The following is a 25,527-nucleotide window of genomic DNA, read 5'->3' as shown; positions in this document are numbered from 1 at the left end:
GACAAGCTCCCTCACACATGCATGCAAACATAAGCCACACTTGAAGTAAAAAAAACAGAGAATATTAAGTGTCAACTTCAGGTTCTGCATGTTAAAGTTCCTTCACAGCCTCCGATTCCAGTTTAAGCTAATATTATCACAGCACAATATGTAATAAATGTATTCTTGTGAATCAGAAAATGCTAAAGCAGATGAAAGACCTCATTATCTAAATACATCTCTAATGACGAGGAAAAGACAGAGGAAGTGTTGTTTCCAAAAGAAAAGAAAAACCACAAAACCATAAAACAATGTTAATGTATTGAGGTGGAAGAAAATGTGAGGTGTCCAATCCAATCATTACACTTGGGAAGCTCATATAAATGTGGTGGAAATAAATCAATGAGGGAATGCACCAACTTAGATTTCAGCGGAGCTATTAATTTACTCGAGTCGAGCAAAGTAAAGTGTGAGGGTATTTTCACACCTACTGCAGGAGAGGTGGAAATGTTGCCATGCAGCCTTCAGAGCTTACCTGTAGTGCTTTTAATCCATCTAGACTGTTTTGGTGTGAGTTGCCCAGTTTTGGAGATATCACTGAGATGTCTACCTTCTATTTAATATAATGGAACTAGATGGCACTGGTATTTAAAGTGTCAAGAAAAGACTTTGTTGTGAGCAGTAACATGTAGGAACTATTTTCTTTCTACTGAACTACTCCAACCATATCACCGCACAGGAAGAAGCGTGCAGCTACTAATGGCATGACAGCTCGGGACGCACACATTAATGGTGTCCTCGGCTGAGCTTTGTCATTAGCTCGCTTACTTAGCTTAGTTAGCTAGCCACTCGTCCTTGAGTAGATGCACGCTTCTGCGCAGTAATACAGTTGGTGGGTATAGTTTGGTAGAAAGAAAGTAGTTCCTGAAAAAACTTTTCAAGGTCTGGATTATCTTGAGTAACCAGGTCATGACTTCTAGAAAAAGACATTTGTGTCATGTTTTTCAAATGTATTTTCCACTTTTAAGAACCTCAAGCCATTTAGGTCACATTATATTTGAGAGAAGGCAGACATCATTACGTCCAGTATCTTCAAAACTCAGCAACTCACACCAAAACAATCCAGATGGATAAATAGCACTACAGGTAAGAGGCAAAATATGTAGTTTTGATTTAGTAGTTTTGTCTCTTTTTATATTTAAAAGCTGAGAATGTTATATTTCTGAAATTATCCTGATGAAATGGTCTTATACATGCACCAACTCATTACTTACCTACACACACAGGTATCGTTTACAACCACGTGCACCTTCACCCCCTTCACCACAGACACACCATTTTTCCCACTGGAGGAATTAAGCGCGACGAACCGAAAGAGTGAATACCTCAGCTCGGCTCACCCGGCATGCCTTGTCGTGCATGGCGTAATCTGATAATATCAATCATAATTGTGTTAGATGTAATCCATCTGACTTTCAGTTTGTCGGGGTCAGGGTAGGAAGCAAGGCCCCACTTGCCATCAATTATCAGACATAAGAGAGTGGTGGATGGAGCTCTCCTCTATAAATAATATGGTGGGGCCACGGCGCTGCCGATCGATGCTGTACAGTTCCACTGTCATGGCTTTAATGGCAGCTGGCTTTCTTGGCTGTGCGGATCAATAGCGTGTCTCCTCAGGGCTCAGTCTGGGTCCAGGTCACGCCTGGTGACGGGGACGTAAATGACACCTCTGTTGTGATTGGAAAAATGCAAGCCTTTTGGGTTATTTAGTCCCACTTCTGGGTGCTCGGCCGTTTTCCCAGCGCCTGCAAGAAACACCTGTTGAGATGAGTCGGATCATCTCTGATTATCTGCTTCTAGTTTTAACACCAGAACATTCAGAAACAAGGCACTTTTTAATCCTTTCAAAATAAAATCCAGTTTTATGTGCATTTGTGTTCCACTAACAAAGAGCACCTTCAGTCACTGATGAATTGAAATCTCTTTTACTCTTTCTATTTGACTGACAAAGGGCAGGCAAACACCACAGGTACTGAGTAAAGTACAGTACAAGGTCACAAGAAAGAAATGCTGCATATTTATCTATATTTTTTCAGACAAAAACCCTCACCACAGATTTTTTATTCCCTGTGTTCCCAGGGTGTGTAAACAAGGAGTGAGCCCTTTAAATTCCAAACAGGCTGGTTTGAAGTGATGTCTAATTGAAAAACATGAAGAGGCACAGCTGCTCAGTCTGAATGTCAATGGAAGCACGAATGACAGACAGCACAGCAGGCAACCAGGCCAAGATTGCTTGGCCAAGACTTACGAGACACATAAACAAACACACACAAACCGAGTTAACATGGAGACACAGACACAAAGCCAAAGTAGGTGGTATCAACTGCGGGGGAAAAAAAGGGAGCAACAGACAAATAAAACCAAGAAGATGGGGGAGATGGGCCAAAGTGTTCTGTCTTCAAAGGAAAAACCAGGAGAGAGGTTAAAAAACCTTACCCTTGAAAGCGAGATGTTTATCATAAGGACATAATGTTGGTTGCGTGTAAAATCCTGAAACGATTAATCAATTTCCGCTGCACACACACAGACTTCTGAAGTGTTTCTCCTTGAAAGAAAAACAGGAATATATCATCAGCATGAGGCTAAAATATGATATTTAGCAGGAGGAAAACATGTTCTCAAATGTCAGTGTCACATGTAAAATGCTGCAACAACATCGGCAGGGTGGACAGATAGACAGGAGATAGGAGTGTCACAGAAAGGCCACGGAGCCGACACAAATCTGCGTCCTTGTCCGTTTTTATGGGGGAAGTGGCCTCACTGTAAGAGATAAACTGCAATGTAATTAACAGTGATATGGGTCAGTGGGCACCCGAGGCCTCTTTTGCCAACTTTGCCTTTGTGCTGTTCAACTAATCTTCCAAAATACGGACATTTTCTGTTTCATTTTGGCAAAAAAAACAAAACAAAACAAAAAAAAACACCCTAGTGTGAATGAATCAACCTGTGGAGAATCACTCAGGGTGGGGAGGAGTGCGTCTGACTTTGATGTTAACACCACTTTTCTCTGTTCAAGTGTCCCACATACCTTTTGTTCTCCAGCAGTTAAAATGCTTTGACAAAATAGTATTATAGAGCTGCTTCACACTCACTACAGCTCCTGGATCAGTTTCATTACAGAGGAGCTGCACTGTTGAAGACAGGACAAAGTCATCAGATGCTTAAAGTTCAGCTTGTACTCTGTCAATGGTCCATGTTGTGTAGACGTGACGTGTGGTAAGACTTCCTCGACTGATTGCTTTTTCAGTGATATAATACTTGGAACAAAATACAAGGTTGACACTGTTCACAGTCGGCGGCCTGCATCAAAGAGAAACATGCTGTAAATAGCTCTCAGGGCCTTGGCCACACTAGAAGCAAGACTCAGGTACAATTTCCCGGCTCAGGTACAATTCTAATGCACGCTTTTCCAAAAGCTTATTTCACTGAGAACATGAAGAAACTTGTGTAAAGTTTAAATCGGTGCTCCAGAGCCTGTGTTCATTGTCCGTAGACCTCTTTCCCAGAGAAGTAATTGAGTGTGGAGGGTCGCTGATCATGGAAGAGAGTGTGTTTCTGCTCTGTTGCTGCCATCGGCCACTCAGGGCCCGCACTGCCCCTGGAACTAATGGAGCTTCCTCTGGGCCGCTTTTCCCCTCAGATGGGCACAGCTGGGGGAGATCCGCCACCCAGAGCTGGGGTTACACCCCCCCCTCCGCACCCAGCTGCCACCTCCTCCCCCCTGCTCCTGCCTCCTAGTCCTGCTGAGCCACTGCTGGGCCTGAGCCTCCAGTCTGCTGCACAGCGCTCACTCTTAACAGGAGGGGAGGTGAGTGTGGGAGTTCCAGACGTGGGTGGACCACCGTGATGAGCACTCGTATCTGCCCTCAGAGAAGGGCGGATGCATTGCCTTGCCCGTTCCTACATAGCGGGTCCCCCCACAGAGGCCAAGAGACAGGCATGCTTAAATAACACGGCCATCTAACGAGGGCAATGAAGCCGGCTATTTGTGCTGGACCAGGGGGTGGTCGGCCTTTTGATACGCCTCTGTGGAGCAGCCCTATGGGCTCGCTCAGCCCTCCACCTCTCTGACATTTTACATGGCCTCGGAGAGAAGGCCGGGAACAAGGACCTATGTCATAAAACGTTACAACAGTGCTGTGAAGCAGACGCACAGGACTGTTTGATGTTTTCACCCTGCATTCTTTGTCAACCAAATAAACATTTCCATTTCACTCTGTACTGGGACTTCTTTTACTTTACCTCACCAACCTCTAAAATTAGTGGTATGTTATAAGAAAATTATACTTAAAAAAAATGCAAATAATATTCACATACAACTGCTTTAAACCCGTCACACAACTAAAGGGCAAAGTTAGTTTATCATACATCTGCAGCGACCATCTTTCTCTACCACTACCACGAAGGACTCCCCTCCCACTCGGTGTGTGACGGATGGTGCGTGTGTGTGAGCAGGTTATAAAAAAGTGTACTTCCACACCGTGGAACTTGTAAAACATAGCGAGGGCTACACCCTCTGCAGCCACACAGCAGGATCCAATTAGGACTCTTATCTACTAATTATGTCCCTTACACATCTGCATTCCAGAATTTAAAAAAAGCCTGCTGTCCTCTCTCTGTAACAAGCTCTCGAATTAATGAGATTGCTCTGTAATTGAACCTCTTCATGGGTCCCTTGGCAGGGAAAATACGCTAACTTAAATTTGTATTAACAGAGCATCAATCATAGCTGATCAAACGATAAACAGTGCTGATGATCACAGGGCTTGCACCTTTATGGAAATGTGCTGTCCACCTTGGAGCAGAAGCTTCTGCAGTGAGGAGGACAGAGGTGATGAGGGGGGGAGAGGATCACCGTTCCGGGGTGGGCCACTGTGGGGCGCTGTGCTCCAGATCACAAACTGTAATCAGACAAGAGCTCACATGAATACACAAACACATCCAGTATGTACATGTTTTTGTGTGGTGGTGGTGGTGACACACACACTCACACAAACAAGCTCATATAGCTATGGTGATAAGTTGAGCCAGTTTTCCTTTGGATATGGTGCTTCCAGACTGAGCCTGAATACATCTGATTGTTATTTGACAGCATACTACACACACTAATGGTGTTGTTTCTTTCTTTTATTGCCTTAATATGCATGTAAAACATAAAAAGTTGCTTTGTGCCAGGGGAATAATATAAGACAAGGACTTTTTGGTACACTGTGGATCAATTTCTTCTTCTTCTTTTTATTTTTCAGTAATTCTGCTTAACTTCACACTGCAACTTAAATATCTCTCATGTTCTTATATTAGGATATAATGATTACATTTAAAAAACCAAACAACTACTTTATAGTCTATTTATGCCCGATGAAGTTGTATTTAGCACTAACGTTCACATGCTAATACACGTTTGTGCATGAATTTGAACTCCAGTTAAACAAAGTCATGAACGAAAGTGTCAGTATGACGAAAAACAGTTCATTCAGAGAGTTCATTCAGTTTCCATGAACATTTATTCCATGAATGTAGATTAAATCAAACAGGTCTTATGTAACTTGACCTCCATGTGCCATGCAGATAGGACTGTCCACATGTAAACTAGATACAACAACATGAGGTCGCATTAGACTTTGAATATTCCAGTCAATACTCAAGTGACAACAAATATAAAAATAATTTGTTATAATTTATATGGAAAAGTCTGTTATTGTCCATAGATTTACAGATATGTTTACACATATATACTATTGACTGTTTCCACAGTGACTTTAAATGAGTGAAACAGCAGAACAAGTTTTAAAGGAGAAAGATCTTCATTGACTGTTTTTTATGCCTAAACTCTTTGTTTTCATAACTGAATGAACAAACAAGGAAAACACCATTTCACACTGTTTTACTTTGTTTATATGTGGCGGACCCTGCCACCTTTCTAGCTTCAAACAGTGTTCTGGGGACTTTATTTTCTTCTGAGAACAGCTTGTTTATTCAGTTATGGAAAAAATACATACTTCTGAGTTTGTATTATTACCTCATTATTATTGTAAATGTTAAAAATCTGAGTTTGAATTTAATTTATTGATTTCTGTGTCATTCTAACCATAAAACTATTGTGACGCTTACAAAGACGCTGTTGCTTTCCCAGGCAAACTGGCAATTTCAAGATTTTTTTTTTTTTTGAGTACACCTTCATGCACTCAAGTGTTCTCACAGTTTAACACGTGCTTGAGACTTAAGAGAGGGAGACATGCTTACAGAGTGGAGGTTAGCACAGGTATGTAGAGTGGAGTCCCGGCTGTTAGCGCTGGAAAAACACCATGACAAGCAGATGGAACAAATTCATCACTTTGCACGAAATTTACCAGTACAATTTCCTTAAAACACTGCAAGTATATTGCTACTTTGCTTTGTTTTTAAGTGGAAAATTGTTAATATGCAGTACACAACATGTTTTTTTTTGCTTCCTTCTAATTTGAAAAGCGGTGTTTGTTATAATTTTCTTTAAACTGCTGCTGTTTTCCTGGCAATTAATAATTGTTAATAGATGTGATCCCTGACCTGGACCTTGTGTCACCGATAGTCGACCGTGTCTCACATTATGCCTGGACAAGGAGGACAACGACTCTGGAGGTGAATGGAGGAGGCGGAGGCTTTCTGGCGAGGCTGAGCTCACTTTATTAGAATTGATTCCCGTTTTTATGTATTTTGTCACAGCTAATGCTATCGATCAGAGCCTCCGCCAGCCATGCCCCCTTTAAAACTTACACAAATTCTGTTTTTGTGTGTGCCATTTAGCCTCAAAAGTGCCTGACGTGCTTTTAGAGGCATTAATCATCCTTGGAAGAGGATTGTGCTCCTCTTGCAAACAGAGCATGGAGGAAGTTTAACGAAGGCTTTGATGGACGACGTCTGCTTTGGTTATTTTAGAAATGGTGTGAAGATTTAAATTATGAGCTTTCCAAAGGAAAGTTGTGCAATTCATTTCAGACTGCCATACAAAACATTGCTCATAACATAAGGATTTTTTACTTTGTGACTTCTGTAAAATATCAGTTTAATTGTCTCGTCATCTGTGGTTATTTTGGCACACAGGCGGCTAAGATACTGAGCTTACTCTGAGAGAAAAAGGAGGAATGAAAGGAAAGCATTTAAGATCCCTGGCTAGCATTGGTGTCAGCTCTCCTCTCCTCCCCTTGGCCGAGCATGTTGACAGTGCAGCGCGGTTCACATGTCCCCTCCATCTCAAACAGGATCCCCACTGAGGAGAAGAATAGCTATTAGCATGCTAAAGGTAGCACTAATGCGAAACCATCTTTGAACCCCCTCTGAACCAATCTGCCCATTACTAGCCTTGGTAATAGGCAGACTGGGCTCAGTGTTTGTGCAGGATAATCGAGCATGTGGGGTTTAGTGAGCAGAGTTTGGAGGCTAACTTGTGTTAAACTGAGGGTCAGAGAGTCAGTCAGCAGGAGGTGAACTGGAGCCTCACATGTAGCCATATTAAGGGTACTTATTTACTAAAAGAAGGACATATTTACTGCTAATGTTTAGACAACATGCAATGATTTTAAACGTTCCATGTCATGATGTTTATGAGCTTTAAGACACATTATGATGTTGAGAAAGTGATACATTTTCTGAGATGTCAAATTTTATACATTTAAAAGTGTGGCTACATTTGAAAATTGCGCTTTTGTGTCACAAGTGGATTGTTGTCTAAACCTTCAGTGTCCACACTAAAAGATTAAAGGGCAACGCCACCAATTTCCCACATTAAAGTATGTTTAAAGGCATTGGGGAGCACTACTGCATGTGTGAAAAAGTAGAATAAAGCCGTTTGTTGCTCCGGAGGAAGCTGCACGTAACCTGATAAACCGCCTCCAGTGATGTCACTCAGTGGTTAAGATGCATTGTGGGTAATGTAGGCACCAGGTTTTGACAAGGAAGAAGAATACGTGGAATAAAAAACGGGATACCTATGGTTCTGCTACATCAATTTTGATCATTTGGGTTTTTAAACTGTCCACAATGAGTCCAACAGTGTTATAGGAGTGCCGTGTTAAAAACATTGCCCTTACATTATCCACAATGCAACTTAGGCAATGAGTCACTGGAGGCAATTCAACAGATCACATGCAGCGTCCTCTGGAACCACAACAGGCTGTATATTACTTTTTTTCAGAAAATATAGTGGTAATCCCCAAGACCTGTAAACACACTTTAATGTGAAAACAGTTGGTGGAGTTACCCTTTAAAGGTAAACAGTTATTCTTCATCTTCTTGTTTAGTTTAATGGATGATGTAGGAGATGAAGATTAAGATGAAGAAGTGAGGCGTTGTGTTGAAAGGATGAATAGTTATATGATGTATTTGGTCTGAGCTAGGGCTGAGAGAGTAGTAGTTTTACATAGTATGAAGAATTATTTTCATTGTTGATGAGTCTGTTGGTCATTTTATCAACTTATTGATTAATAAAAAACCCTTCTAGTTACATCATGGGTTATGGTGCTCTGTCATAATCTGTGTCCTCTTGTGCACACAGAGCAGCAACCAACCCAGTATCAACCTGCAGAGGTGAGGAGATAAAAACAAACTCTCTGTACACAGAAAGTACTGACAGCTGCTGATTCAGAGTACAGACAAACACCGACTGATGAAAGTTTTGATGTGTCAGCAGCCGCTGAACTTGTTGCAGCTTCAAATATTCTCCATCATATGGATCATATTGTTATATTATCCTGCTCCACTGTTTCAGATTTAACTAGAAGAATTTATGATACATCTTTGAGTTGTTCATTCTTAATATTAATATACATTAGTGCATGTGTGATCATGTGCATGCACATACCTAGGGAAACCCCACTCTGAAAATTGACCCCATGCACATAGTTAAATGTACTGTATTGTTCTTTATTGCGGATCACAATAAAAAACACAATAAGTTGATTGTGATGAACTTCCATTAAAGGGATATTTGTTAAACAAGATAATCGTGAAAAAAGTGCCTTACACAACAGGAAGCAGACATTTAAGACTCCACTATGAGTAGATTGACGATCACGTCAGCCTTTTTTGAAAACCTCAGGTTTTCATACAACAACATGATCCTTACATTCTGAATAAATTCTACTCCCTGTGATGGAAAATGTTATTTCAGAGTGAAAATAAGCCCAAAACTGAGTAAAAAAAAAAAAAAAAAGATGTTTTTTTTAGATTCGTGTGCTTTGGAGTTGACATGGTCTAAGTGTCCCGTGTGACATCAGAGCTGCGGATCAGACTGTGTGTGCTGAGACGGGCTTGAGCGTTCCTCATCAGCTTATGGTAATGTTGTGAACAGTGTGACTGCTCCAATAGAAAGCCAGCTGACAGCCAGTGACATGGCCTGCCCGTCACCTGACACCTGCCAATAGAGGGGGAGGGCCACACACACACACACACACACTAACACATATATAAACACACGCACACATACACACACCTGATAATCATTGAATTATACACAGCGCGCCTCTTTCACTAACCTCTCCTCTCCCGGGACCCAGCTGTTCATGAAATACCTCCCAGTAAGACAGTGGGGATGGAGGATGGAGGAGAGGGGCAGCTGGGGGAGGCTGGAGGGAGGGGTGGAGAGGAGGAGGAGGAGGAGGTGGAGAAAAGGCATAGAAGAAAAAAAAAAAAAAAAAAAACCTCACGCCTCACTGGCTCCCAATACCATGCACATTTTTAAGAGAGCCAAAGTGAAAAGATACAATTTCACTCAATGAGGCGGGCTGCAAAGGCAGGCACAAAGGAGACAAGATAGTGCAATCTAGAGGTCACTGACACTGCCTCTGCTGTAATTACTACACTTCCTTTAATACTTCTGCAATGCAACTGCTCTCCCACCCCCAACACACACACACACACACACACACACACACACACACACACACACACACCTCTCCCAGACGAACATGAGCATATACGAGAACAAGTGTTCACTGTTACAGCTGTATTGTGTGAGCTCTCTGAGGATTTTATTGTGCTGATCTTGTTGATATTAGATGACAAAGAGCAGGTTTGTGACCCCTTCACCCCAAACCTCTGGATCATGCTAGGAAACATTTCTTATCATCATTTCTCACTCCGCTGACTGTCAATAGGGGAATAAGATACATCATAATACCGGCTCTTTGGATTCTGGTTGCATTAAACCCCGAGGTCACAGTGTTGATCAAGAGTATCACAGCTGAAATAGGTAAACTGAACCTGAACACGCACTAACACAAATGGACATAAAAGCTATTGCAGACCTATGGGTTTGGTCTGGTCTCCACTGGCACTTTAAAGTCTATTATTTGGCCTTATTTTGTGTTTGTTCAAAGTATAGGTCTACTGAAACTTTCCCGTAAAGTACAGGGTTACAAGCCAGATTATCATGGAACAGTTTTCAATTGCGATGCAGGCTCAGATTAGCAATTTTCAAACAGGAAAGTAATGGTAAAATCCAAAGGGATTCATTCTGTTCGTACAAAACTTGACACTTTATCATTTTTCAAATCAAAGTTGTGTCCCACAAGAGGAATTCAAGGAGGCGAGCGCGAATGAATCACATGAAAAAGGCAGCGTATTTGTCTTAGGTTAAGTTTTGATGTGTGTGCTTGTGTTGCTGTTTTAAAGGATTGCGAGCTGGGTGAAGGAAAAGGCTGCAGTCAACAAAAGGCATTATATAGCGTGCCCAGCCAACCACTTAAGATATCTTTGAAGATGAATCAATCACTATATTATAGTGAAAGTCCACAAGGTGCCTGGCTCATGATCGAACACTGCGTCTGCACTTCATAGCAGCCTACAGGGCATTGATGCTCTGATTGATCGCGGAATGGAAGTGACTGGAAAGAAGAAAAGGATTACGCTTGTCAAACGCAGTCAATACGCCAGGCCGGTGGTCAAATGTTTGCAGTAAATCTCAAATAGTGTCTGCAAAGCTAAAAAGGAAAAACAGGCCAAAAAAAAGAAAAAAAGAAATTCATTTGCTCAGAGGACCATCCTCTTGCATCCCCACTCAAACTGACAGGCCTGCAAATATGCGCTGGGATGAGTAGCCTAAGGCTTTAGGAGATTAGCAATGCTTTAAACATCAAAACAGGCCTTTCTATTATCTCAAGAGGGACCTGCCATCTAAAACTGAACAGATTCAGCTCAGACCAAAGAATATACGGCTTCATACACAATCGATGTGCATTATTGTTTCACTTCTGCAAGATGGTGATTTCAAACTTTTTTTCTTTTCCTGGTTCTCTGTCTTACACCACGGGTTCATTGCGCGTCTCTTGACAGTGCTGGTATTAAGTGCTGCCTCATTTGAAGAAATTATACGCACAAGTCAAAGCATCAAATCCCTGCGTTGGCATGAGGATATTGCAAACAGGTAACAATGATATCTACGCATCAACCGAAGCTCAGCAGGGCTGCTGTTGGGCTTAGTGTATTCAATGCACCAATCGCCCGAGTGTTATTTACAGAGGGTTTTTCTTTTATGGAAAAATCAAGACGTGATTGATTCAGGTTAATGTGACTGCAAGCCAGCACCAAGCAGTATTCAGTGCTCAGGTTAACAGAAAACACTAACTTCCATAAAGTGCTATGGAGATAAATCACTGTTATCCTGACAGCGGTGACAGCAGTTTAAGCAGCGGCAATCATCAGAAGCACCTCGGGAGCCCCTGCGCTGCATTTTGCAAAATGTCATGGGGGGTTGATGGAAGGGGAGGAGACGGGTGGGCTGGCAGAGAGACTGGGGCTTGGAGGGGAAAGGGGGGGCACTGGGAGAGATGGTCATATCAACCACCCATCAGCGTGCAGGTGCTCTACATAAACATCCCAGAGCAGTAAGCAAATTCTGTTGACGAATAAAGGTAATAAAACAGAGAGGGGTTGGAGGGGCGACCGCTCCCCGGTGTATTCCCCCTCGCACTGCGCGCTCACTCACTCAACCAGCTCACCCGAGTGAGATTATGGTGTTTGCTTTTATCTGTCAGAGATCAATATTTCAAACGTCCGATAAAAGAGGAAATTGAACTGGGAATAGACTGAAGTGCTGTAAAAGTACAAAGCACAATTATCAAAAAGCACTTAAACTGCCTAATAGGATACACATATTAAAAATGCTCAAATGGATGTCTCACAGCCATAATGAGAGCCGATTCTGGTCTCCCATCCCCACCAGCCACACCGCCGTCTTTTGATCACAACACAGTGCCCTTCTGGACACAGTCGCAGTGGTCAATGCACTCTGGGTAGTATATGGACCCCTGGAGGCTGCGCTCACCGTGTTTTAACATGCCGCTATTAGGTGTGAACGACTCTTTCGGCCTTTATGGGAAGTGCATTACGGATTTAAACTTTGAGCGAGAGTGCTAACAGTGAGGATACAAGGACATGTGAGAGGCCCTTAGAAACAAACAGAAGATGAGGTGAGTCCATAAGCCTCTTTTGTTAGAGGAAGGCCACTCCACTGCCAACAACTTTACTTTATGTCGTTCTCACAATGCAGAAATTTGACTTTTGTTTCTGAGCAGCAGAACAGTACAGCTCAATGGGCAAAGCATGGCACTAGCACATTACCATGGTTAGGTTTAATTCTTCCTGTGACAACCTCACTCTAATAATCTCTCTTAATGTCAACAGTAATGACAATAAAGCATTCTAACTCTCTTGTAGGGATTCACGTCATGAAATAAACCTTTTACACCCAAATAACTTTGAGGACGTAGCATGGCATTAACACAGGCTATAGCATTAGCAAGCTAGCAACGCTTAGCATGTCAGCATTTCACTACACACACACACACAAAAGCTCTTTAGCCTGCTTAACACTGATACATGGCTAAACTACTTTACTTTAAAAACACTCTTTAAGTTCGCCATGCTCTACACAGTTTATTACCAGACATAACCTTCTCAGATTTTGACCTCTGTTCATTCATTTCCGTGACGTTAGCTTACACAGGAAGTTAGCCGGCGGCGCCATATTGACCACAGGAGGCGACGCATATTTTCAGCTACGGTCAAACTCCATATTTCCGCACGTTAGAGTTGCAAACTCAGGCTTAACTCGAGTCTTATACTGTTATCTGTTACTCAGGCTTGTTTATGGTCAGCTTACCTGTTGAAAAATGGGACTACAGTTCAGTTCAGAGGCTCAGTTATCATGTTACGTACTGACGCTCTTACTCTACTGATGCTAGCCAAGCACAGTGCGAACCCACAGCGCCCTCTGCCGACAGCACTGTGCATAACAGGAATACATCCACACACCTTCTATTTTCAGGAAATCAATAATTTAGGCAAGTGACTGAACATTTCTCTTGTTTTTTAGACCTTAGCTTTCACTTTCAAAAATTGGGGGTCTGATTTAAAAAATTTGGGGGGCTGATATTTTAACATATATTTAAACACACAACCAACAAACCAGCCAACAATCGGACATGGCTGAAAACAGAACCTCCTTGGTGAAGGTAATTAAGTAATACATTAAGACATAGAGGACATCTGTAATATATCTAAAGCTATCTGTTGAAAATTGTTTTAAAGCTCTGACAACGCTACAGTCCACTTTTGGTTAGGGTTTAGGGAAAGATCGTTGTTTGTGTTAAAAATGAGCAGTTAAGGTTACGGAAACATTGTGGTTTTGGATAAAACTGAGAACTTCTCAATGGTTGGGGAACGATCCTTGTCGGGTGGTTTGAAAACAAGAAACAAACAGCAGTTTCCCATATTAAAGTCAGAAGTTTGATCACCCCTTTTGTCCACCTTTGACAACCCTGTTTTGGGAGCACTTGCTCGAATGACCAATTTTGTCGTTTTCCTTTAGAGAGGCTCATGAATGCACACGTTTTATGACACTGTTGCTAAGGCTAACTTGCTCTGCTCAGACTCCATGAAGAGAAGCCAAACTGCTGAATTTCGACCCAAATAACTGTCAAAGTCTGAAAAAAAGAGAGTTATATACTCGCCGAAGGAGCCAATGCCAATTCCAAATTCATAAGCCATCTCACGACAGCAAAAGGAAGTAATCTGTAAAAACAAATATCTCAAATGTACTGTTGTCAGTATGTCCCAGAGATTTGATGTGTTGATGTGTAATAAATAAGCCACTTACGAGTGTGGTTAGCATCTGGGCTTGTGCATGAGGGCCTGTGAGTTATAGCTAATAAATGAGCCAGTAGTGGGTCTCAAGTCTAGACCTGAATTCCTGTAGACTTTTTTTTTCTATTGCCTTTCAAATCATATTACTGTGTCATGATAAAGCTTCCACAAATGTCAGTTCTCTGTCCTCCGTTCCTGACCTTGTGGGGGAAAAAAATGCTCTGTGGCATTTGGAAATAATCAGGAAAAACAAAAAGGCAACAAATGTTCTCGTACTGATTCAGAGTCTCCTAACGTGATAATCAAGTAATAAAAAAGAAGTATATAAACTGTACTATTATGTACAAAGTGTATTATATTTGTAATATCCCTTTAAGCAGAGAACATTAGATAATGAGACAGCGGAACAGGTTTTCCATTATGAAGATATAGAAGGTTTTGCTCTTACTGATATCCGGGAATCTTCAGATAAAGACATCCTATCACTGCCTGACATGATATGATACGCCGGCCTATTCTTCTCCACCCCTATCTAAATGATCCTTCATTAGAAACCTGATCAATATGCGCTCTTGATTAAGTGGGATGAGAGACTCTCATTTCATTTTCGAGCATTTTTACGAAATCGATGGCAAGATTGTCTTCCAACAAATGACAGAGATGCAAGGAAGGCATCCTGAACGCCGGCCAATAAAATCATCTCTCACCGTCTTGTTTTTCTCTAACAGCCCACCAAACACACACACACACACACACACACACACACACACACACACACACACACACACACACACACACACACACACACACACACACAAACGCACACACTTGCAAGTACGTTCTCACGCAATGATTTGCCACCTTAATGCATAACATACGAAAAACACATGAACAACACATAAACACAAGAAGACACACACTAACAAACACACACACTCAATACACAGTCGCAGAGTAAATCATGGAACTTGGTAATCACTGGCCTAATATAATTGCAGACAGAGCTTTTAATCGGGAATGGTAAGACATTAAGTAAATTAGTTTTTAAAGATTTAAGATGTTTAAAGATTTCATTTGCAGATACCTCTGATTCAATGTAGCGAGGGGAATCACTGTTGATTGAAGCTGATAGATGGTGGAGCTCTGTAAAATGTGTTGACACTGCAGAGCCAGGCTTCATTATGGAACAGTATTTACTTCGCATTTTCCCCGTGTATGTCTTTAACCTTTATTTATCCAGTGAAATGTTTAACTGAGCCCACATGCTGTGCCGCAGTAGCATTTGCTTCAAATTAGTAAATGTGTGTGTGTGTGTGCTTTCACAGCTTATAGCAGCAGAGTAGAAACATAATCTTCTAGTTTCCTCTCTCCAAAGAGCTCCACTGGTACAGCTGGAGGATCGGCGCTTCTCTCATGAGCACCGTGATGTCGTTCTTTTAAAGGAGCAATTTGTAAGATATGGCCAGAAAAAAAAAAAATCTGGACTGGCATTATCAACAGTGTGAAGAAACGACAGTGTAGACGTTATGTCAAAGACTGTGTAAAGACTGCGTGTTGTGTTGCTTAATCTAGCATGCTAACCAGCTAGCCACGGCCTGTCCTGAGGGCGTAGTCCAATAGCCCCTGTAGTTTCAGATAGCAGATTCATGCCAGATGTTAGCATAATAAGTGAACAAAATCAATTCACAAAATTTCAAGAAATTAAATACTCTTCTGTTTTCTTTACTAAACAGAAAAATACAACCGTTCACCTTCTTAATTAAAGTTTCGAGCTTAAGTGCCTCGTTAACTCATTGTGAACATTCAAACTTAAAATAAACTAATTAAAACTCACAATAATGGTTTCATTTTTTCTTTCCACAATCACCTCTGGTTTGGTCGAAATAAATCCTCAATTCACCAAGTAAGATGTGAAAATATTCCGACTTTTCACTCGCTACAAATGTCCTTTCACGCCATCGCCTGCTGTGTCCTGCTGTCCCTGAAGTTATAGTCCTGGTCAGAGCTGCTGTAAATCGCCTCCTTACTGTATCCCTTGCTGTCAAACTGACAGCCAGTGTCCAGCCATGTTCACTGTCACATCCAGTTAAGCTGGCCCCCGTGGCGACTCCTCCTGCGATCCGAGGTCTAATAGCTAACGGTAGCAAGAATAGCTAGCAGGTCATATGACTATAGTAGGCTGTGTGAACCCATCCAGACTGCAACTTCTAACTTGTATTTACTAAAGCCAGCATAACATCTGGAAGTTAAGAGACATAAACGTCAATCATTTACTCTCGAAAAAGAAAGCGAACAAGCGTAGCCCTAAATGGTTAAGCTATTCAAGGAAATAAGAGTCCTGGTGAAGTTTCACCATGATTTTCCCAGGCTGCCCAGGTAATTAGCAGTTCTCACGAGCTGCTCTAACCATAAAGTGAGCACCATCCACTTGGCCTTAGTAAAGAAATACATGCGCTAACAGCAAAAAATTCAGACAGTCATATTATTATCAGCCTAACCCTGTTCAAGATGTTATTCAAGTTCAAGAAGTTAAGTGTTCTTGAGTCCAGCCACATCCGAGTCCCCCTCTCAAGGACAGGAACGATGAGACAAAAGGCTCACAAGGGGACACATTTTCTTCCCCCTTTGTTGTTCACAAATCAAACATTTTATGGGTTGAACAATTAAAGAAGGGCACTTTAGTCCAAGGCCGTTGCTTTGTGTTGAAGAGCAGTGGAACATAAGGGCTCATCTAAAAAAAAAAAGGTCTTCGACATATGCAACCGATTTTGGGAAATGTAATTGATGGAGGAGGTTTGTGTAGGGTCGAGAGCACAATTATGATGGGAAAAAGTAAAATAATGGTGCATCTAATGGGCATGACCCAGTGAGCACCAACCAGTAGATGTATTTTCATGTGGAGTGGATCATCTTGGAGTTCAAGCTCATGCATGTCCAACATGAGTTGCTTTTACTGCACAAACTACAATGCAGAAGAAAGAGAATACGTTGGAAGAGATGGTGGGAATTGAACCAATTGAGGCAGGGGAAGGGTTCATTTTCTTTGCTAGTCCGATAACAGAGAGACGTGGATGAAGAAATGCATTTCAAGTGTTTCCGGCTGTCAGCAGGAAGATTTGACGTTTTGGTTCGTCATCTACAACAGTCTATCTCGCACCAGTGAACAGTATGCCTAGACTAAAATCAGACACTAACAGTCACCTTCCATGTTCTAGCCTCAGGTGAAAGCCAACAGGCTGTAGCACGATGTCCTCCATTATTTCGGAGGTCTGTAAAGCTTTATGGAAAGGTCTGCAGCCAGAGTTACTTCCCTACCCTTCAGTCGCCCAATGGGAAGCTGTAGCAGATAATTTTTGGCGACTAAGGAACTTTCCGAACTGTGTCGGCAGCATAGTGGGTCAACACGTGAACATCAAGGCACCGCCGCATGCCTGGAGCTTGTAGTTGTACTGCACAGACGCACACTCCATTGTCCTGATGGCTACCTGTAACGCCAGCTATCAGTTTACCATTGGTGGAGGTCGGGGAAAAATGGATGGGAAAGTGATGCAGGCATGGAGAGCAGATTTAGTTCTACGCTGCTTAATATTACTGCAAACCAGATATTCAAGCTAGATTGACTGTTCTAGCTAGCTAGCTTATCAGTCCAACTAATATATTTAATTCTGATTTTTATAATATATGCTGATCTTAGCCATTGATGAACAATAATGCTTTTCCTACACATGTTGTAAACTGCTGCAAAGCCTTTCTGCATCCATTCTTTAGTCAACATTTCTTGGTGCAAGCTATTTTTCATAACATTTTTAATAAATGACGCTTTAAAAATGTGATGGGGCCATTTCACTTCACAAACAACACTTTAAACTAGTCATTGCTAGCTTAAATGAAACCTGTGCTTGAGTGACTTGAGGGACTTCAATTAACCCCTCGGGCAGTTTGGTCTGCAGCTCAGTGACTCCGGCCACAGCGTCTCCAGTGTTTGCCCGGCAGTGTAACCGTCTGAGAGCGAGCTAAACGGACTCAATCCTCTGCCTGTAAAACGAGAGGCGAGTGAGGAAGGTGTGTTGTCACCCAGCCTCACTACACTGTTCCTCCTTCTGGCGCCCTTCAGCTTTAATTTTTTCCAGGATTCAAATCACATTTTTGATATTTGCTTTATATGATAGAAAACTGAAGAGAAAAATCTTCGGGGAAGAATTAGAGCCTCTGTGCCGGCCTCAAGGGCACTGATCTAAGGCTCAACCTAATTTGGAAAAATAGAAAGGTCTTGCTGTGTTATTATCATTTGTGCTGGTGCATTTGATACTGGGCTGCCTTCTGGGGGTTGAGCAAACAGACGCCAATGGTGAGAGGCGACATCTTAAAGCGATATTTCACTTTTGTGGACTGTTTTCACTTAGCAGAAGTTCAGGAGCATACAATTTCCAACATTAGCTGCCCAGGGGAACCCGCCGACTCCAGCCCCCACCAAAACACATACGCAGGCAGACACACACTTTAAGGCCTTTATTTAATCACAGAAACTTCTGTAGATATCCAGCAGCTTGTAGAGTAAGCAGTGAGGCTACTGTGAACATTACACTATGCAGTCGACTCTCACTTTCGGTTACATTTCTGACTTACAAAGATTAAGAAGACCTTCACAGTGTCATCTTGATTACAGAGAAAAGGGGACTGGGTGTAATCTTGAACTGGGTCGAGTCAGTGTGGGAAAATTCAGCCCTCAGTTCAATAAATTCAAACAGCTCCATGTTATGAGACGTGGGATAGTGCAGCTTGCACATACTGTCTTGGCCCCTGTGAGGATAATTCATTAACTTCCCTAATCCTCTCATGTGGTGTTGCAGCAGAAAAAAAAAAAAAAGATGAAAAGCTCGCTGAATATCAAAAACAACGATTTCTGAGATCCTCATCATCGCCTTCACACTCTTTCACAAGTGTCTCTGAAAGAGGATGCTACATGTTCCAAGCATGCACGTACCGTGTTAATGAGCTTCGAAATACATTTTCGGCAGCTTATGGCTGCCGCGCACCGCTGTGGGATGAGAACGGCTCAATAAAATATACACAGGAGGTCGAAACGGTAGGGAAATAAAAACCCCTTTTTGACAATGTTAAGCCTCGCAGCTGCTTTGAGGCAACTGAGGGGTTTTTATCAGCTCTTCAGATGTTGGATCATAGGGCGCCGAAAGCTTTCCAAGGGTAAGCAAAGTCAGAGGAGTCAGTACTGTACCAGCACATGCCTCTACCCACATGATTAATTCACATGTCACAGTGTTGTCTTTCAGTATCCGTCTGCGCTATACGTGAGGTCCTGCTGTCTTTGTTTATTGTATAGTCGTATGTACTTGTATCTCTGTATGACACTACGCCTCTTCGACGTCACCTCGCAAATTCTCCACATGTATTAAAGTGATTATAATTTGTTCTGATTGATTGTTCTGATCTGATGCGCCTTTTTCTTCCAAAGTTATTCAATGAGATGATCTTTCGAGCACTGCTCCTCTTCAGATTTATATACAGCTTCACAAATAGGAGAAGACCCAAACAGTCTTCTTTTGTACCGTTGTCCATCTCACAATTGAGGTAACTAACTAACTCAGAAGCTGCCTTGACCTAATGCAACTGAACGGTATCTGCTCAGGGAGAGCTAAGCTTTAGACCGACTGCACCGTTGTCGGCTTTCTCTAACCTCAGTAGAGTTGTCATTTTTTATTTTTAAATAACATGACAACATATTCAATATTCAATCTATAATCATCTGTTTCAATTGACCATCCCTGCCCCCCCTTACTTATTTATTTGTCCTGTTTAGCTGGATGATGCAGCGTCAGCGTTGTCTGCGGGTCAGGCAATGTAGCTTCAAAGAGTTGACAGCAAGGACTACAGTCTGTAATGGAAGGATATATAATACATAATGTTAAGTTTTATGAACACGGCAAAATGATGCACATTAAGGCCAAGTCATTCTGGTCTGAAGGAAAACAAGAGGAGGATGTATGTGCTACACATACTTGTCGTAGAGGCCGAGGATGAGAGGATTATCAGTCAACATCGCTCCTGCACTGCCGGGTTTGTCGCTGTTACCCCTTCTTGCAGGTTAATAAAGTATTTAATAAAAAGTATTTGTTCCTGAGTACAGACCATGGTGCTGACCATTACTCATATGTTTTGCTAAAATCTGCTAACCTAAGATTTGACTGTATTCAGTGTGATCTTTGGGTCAATATAATGTGACTGTACATCATCTTTGGTTATGGTGTTGATGTTCAGCTGATGGTGGTCTACACAGCCTAACCCACTTCAATTTTGGGACCGGATAAATACAACGCCTTTTCAATATAGACTAACCGAGGACATACAAGCTTAACAGTAAACGGGAGAGTTGACCGAGGTACATCTGGGAAATAAGCTTGCTAACTGAGCAACAAAGTCTCAAGAGTGGTGAAGGTCGGTACCCCCAGGAGACTGGCAATTCGTGTCCAGTGTAAAACCAACCTCAGTGTTTTTTTCCCTAAACTTAACCAAGCAGTTGTCTGAAGTTAACCACATGGCTTTCTGTGAGGAAGGCTTTGCACACAGATGCTAAAAGGGTCACTAAAATGCATCTGTATGAGACGCAGGGGAGCGAAAAAAAGCAGCGTAGGCGTTGACGATCTGTGTGAGAATGTGAAGGAACAACATTCCACGAGTTGACAGTCGTTTTATCACTTTATTGACATTATCCCTCGTTTAAGTCCAACCCCTCTCTAAATTTGGCTGGTATATGGCAAAAGATGAAGGCATCAGAGGCACCCGCATTTCAGGAAGTACATCTTGAGGAAGTCTTGAGATAAGAGTCTCGAAGTGTTACAGTACATGCTGCTCATAGTTGAAAAATACATTCCTTGACCCTTTGTAGCTGCAAAGGGGAGGAGGAAATGAGTTTATCGATGCATGCTTCTGTCGTGTGTAGATAGTAATATAAAGGAGAGGTCAAGTAACAAAAGCCGCTCTCAGACAAACGTTGCAGGAGCGTTCTATAATGACCTTGCTCTCAAAACCACCGTGTAGGTTAATGACTCTGCACCTGGCCTGGGCTCCGAAACAATGATTTTTCAGAGGCAGTTGTGTGATGTATGATGTGGTGATTGTTTGGGGGTGTGTATAAATTGAAAGAATGCCGGCTCGTTGACATTCTGGATGATGAAATAAGAGGCACTTTAGGTAATTCCTCTGATAAAGCAGCCCCGACCCCATGGCGGATGATAGAATCAAAAGCACTCGCGCGGGTCGCTGTCAGGATCATCTGTCTAGTCAGTCCATTAAGGCTGAACGCTGGGGGCTTCGACTCCCTGCCAAGACAGCATGAAGCTCCACGGTCCTAAGTGGGAACATCCTCCACGAAGAGTCTCAACCAGAGCACCTTGATGGAGCAGGTTGGGAGTTGGCGTTTATGGGTCATTCTGCAGCTGACAGACACATATTGTTGTTTATGTGATGGCCCCTTAAACCACAAGGCGACCCCGCCTGAGTTCTGATATCTCTATGCCAGATGATAAAACCTTTCTGGAAACAAGAAGTCACCCATTTACATATAGTATCACCTTCGGTTATCAAGACACAGCTTCAGAATCTGAGGCGGCCTTCTCAAATGTAAATCAGTGTTGACTTACCAAGGGCAGTATCCTGTCTGTATCCATATCCTGTCCTCTGACGGAGGAGTATGTGTTTGTTAGGAATGGAGGAGGGTGTTTAACATTAAAAATGATGATATTGCATCAAGGCGATAAATAAGTGCGTAAATATGTGGACAGGAAGCAGGATGACTGATAGCGGCTCTCGCTGCAGCCCATTAGTTGTTGACAGCTTCTGCAAGGGAAGCAGGCAGGAATCTGTGGCCTGTAATTCTGTCTCATTACCACGCCAGTCTGCACTTCCTCCCCCGGACCTTTAATTCATCTCTTATAGTTTGCCTGTCACCGGCCTTTGTTTTATGGCGAACTAACTTGCGTGCTATGATGCCTGATTTATGGCAGTAATTGAGCGCCTACAAATCAGAGAATATTTTTCATTGATTACTTCAAATTGTCTAATCTTTTCTATGTTCTTGGTCCCTGATTGGCTGGTATTTACTGATTGCCTCTTCCCTAACTTAAAAATCAATCAGCGGCCACAATCAGAGTGGCTGGATGAATCCAGGCCAAGGCAGCTGCTCCTCCATCAAATAATCTCCGAGCCATCAAATGAATTCTAATTTTTGACGGCGAGTTTTTTATGTAGTTTATTTATGCAGCACTAGAATTTATTCAATGCATTACATCTTTATTTTGAAATCAACTGCTGAACTATTAAATGGACTCAATCCATACAGTGCAGTAAAAGTCTCAATGCATGCCTCTCACTGGAGGACCTTGTTTTATAACAGCTAGGACATCTGACTGAGTGTGTGAAGGCCGATGTCTTCACACACTCACATGACAAACAGAAGTATATCAAGCCTGTTTTAAACAATGCTAGCGACGTGGCTCATAAGTTGGCAGTGTTGGTTTGCAACTTGGTCGTCCACACGTCATGGTTCCCGTAGGATGAATCCCAATGGCTTTGGTGACCCCAAACTATTTTATGGAACATGCTCAGCTAAGATGGTGAACATGGTAAACATTATCCTGACATGTCGGCACTATCATTTAGTGCTGCAAAGTACAGCCTCATGGAGCTGCTAAGCATTAGCATGAGGACATAATGTCATGTTTCTGATGCAGGTGATCAGATCCATCATAAAACTAAAACAGTGTCTGAGTGTAACTCTAGACTCTAGATTTTGTACAAAGAATTGTGAATAAACATGTATAACCAGAATGGCGCTCAACAGTCCCCTTTAATTCAAACAAGCCTAATTCAATTTCAAATAAAACATATTTATATCTGCTAGATCCTGATTTTAAATTTGGATACCAGCCACCTAAATATTTTTCTTATTTATTTCATGAGAACAAAAAAGTCAATGTCAACCAACCAACAGACATGGATGCCCTGAGGTAATAAATACACCATTTCTAAACACATAAAAGCAGTGTTTCCGTTGACCAGACGAGCACATCGGTTCAATCAAAAGACAAGTCCACAGTAGTTAGCTGGTGTCCACACTGAAATTGGAAATGCAGGCTCGTTACCATGTTTCGGACGGGTTTCGACAGGAGCGAAGGGGAATTGGAGGGAAGATTCAATGGATGGTAATGTAAAGTGTTGATGCCTGTTAGCACCTTATCTTTGGAGGTTAACGCACATGATGTCAGAATTAGAATCACTTACAACATTACACATTAACTCTTGATACAGTTTCAGCAGGACATCACAATACCAGACATACCTTTGGATTAAAAATGAAAAATTCAGTAGCTGAAAAGACCACAGTCAGACTGCATGTTCTCTGCAACACTATCTTAAATCTCATTTCACTCCTCTGCAGCTGCTTTGGCTCTTGACACCATCAGACTCATTTTCCTGACAGTGACCCTAGCTTTCACTTGCACTTTTGACATGAGCTGACTTCCTGCTACAAGGTGTGGCGGATAATTATAGAATGCATTCAGGGCAGCAGAGGTGCGCCGCTGTCCGGGGCTGAATCTAATGCAGTCACATCTGCTTAACTTCACCACGCGGCAGCACCTACAGGTCTGGGAGGGAGGAAAAACAAAGCGACACAGAGAGAGGGAGACACTGCCGGTGAGACTGGACAGGTTTAATGCCGTGGCCACTGGCGTCTCGGACGGTATCGAACAACAAGGAGGAATCTGCACGTTCGTGGAGGGGACGTGGGATCAGTGTGTGTGATATGAGCCTGTGATGACAAGTGCTGATTTATATTGAGGTGGACGTGGATGTACAGAGCCCCGAGGGCGGCTCACCTACTCACACATTACCGTCACTGTCAGGAGGGGACAATGAGAGAGGAGGGGGGAGAAAGAGAGGGAGAGTTTTCTTCATCCAGGAGGAGCAAGACTCTCTGCACCTGGAAACTACATGCAGCTTTTTACATTTTCCTATTTGACTTTGCTTTCTCTCTATCCCTGATTTAAAGTGCCTAAAAATGCATTAACATCATTCTTAACACCAAGACTGTCCTTCCAACAACAATAACCCTTAACCAAGTTGTTATTTTGACCCAAACCACCATCTTTTCCTACCTCTAACCATGTCATTTCTGTTCCTAAATATAACTTAACTTTAACCACGGCCGTGTAGTGTCAGTAATATTTTCCCCTGACTTCATGTTAAGGGTGGGAAGCTCGAATGCTGGGATAATGTTATGCTGCTGTGCTCTAGGTTGCAAGTCGTACAAACGTGGGGAATCTGATAAATTGTTAACATTTCACTGCTTCCTGATTGATCAGCTACCGGAGAGATGATTGACAGTGAAAATCCAGAGTGATATCAGGCCATATATCAAGGGAAAACAACATATTTGATAAACCATGAGCTAATATTAGCATTCAACCACTTCTTAGCTGACTTCACTGTTTGATTACATCCAGTGCATTTCACTTCCAGGCTTAAAACATGTGTCCAAGATGAGTGTTGACATTTTAGATATTTTTTCCTGTCATATCCTGCAAAAAACAGTAATGTGAGCTAGGAAGTGGTGCTAACACTAATATTAGTGAATGGGTTATCAAATCTGTTGTTTTATTTTGAAATATGGTCTGATCTGAGCGTGAGCGTGATGTCAGAGGAAAATGGCCGCTATGTGAATATGGTCTATAGTCATGTGTTTACTTTCATACAATCTTTGTTTTTCTTGTTTCTGGTGGAAGCAACAACAGGTTTCTTTGTAAAAAACCAAGAGCAGCATTTACATGTCATTGCTTATGGCTTTAAAACTCATACATTTTCATGACAATATCCACCATTTTTATATTGTAGTGTAAATCTGTCACTGATAGGAAATTATTGGTAATAAATACATTTAGAGATGGGTTTTTCTCAGCTAAATGCTGCTGCTAGTGTCCTATAGTTTTGTACTCTTATCCACAGCTGTTTCCATGGTTGCTGTTGCAAGAAAGTGATACAAGAGCAATATTTTGTCAATAAACCTCTACCAGAGATGCAAAATGTGATATATTAATAAATGCAAAAAATATGAAGACAGTCTATGAGAGAGAAGTGTTAGGTGTGTGTGTGTGAGAGACAGAGAGAGAGAGAGAGAGAGAAAGAAAGAGAGGCCTGGCGTGAGAGCAATTACCTTCAGTAATTTTCATCTGCTGACATACACATTGTGGGATCATCTTAAAACTGCAGGTCCGAAATGGGAATTTTTAAGCTCAGCCGTTAAAATCTAAGAATTCAAATAACTTTCTTCATTGAGAATTTTATAGATTCCACATT

The sequence above is a fragment of the Pagrus major genome, chromosome 4, assembly GCF_040436345.1.
Source record: "Pagrus major chromosome 4, Pma_NU_1.0".
Lineage (NCBI taxonomy): Eukaryota > Metazoa > Chordata > Actinopteri > Spariformes > Sparidae > Pagrus > Pagrus major.
Note: the sequence above shows the minus strand (reverse complement) of the source record.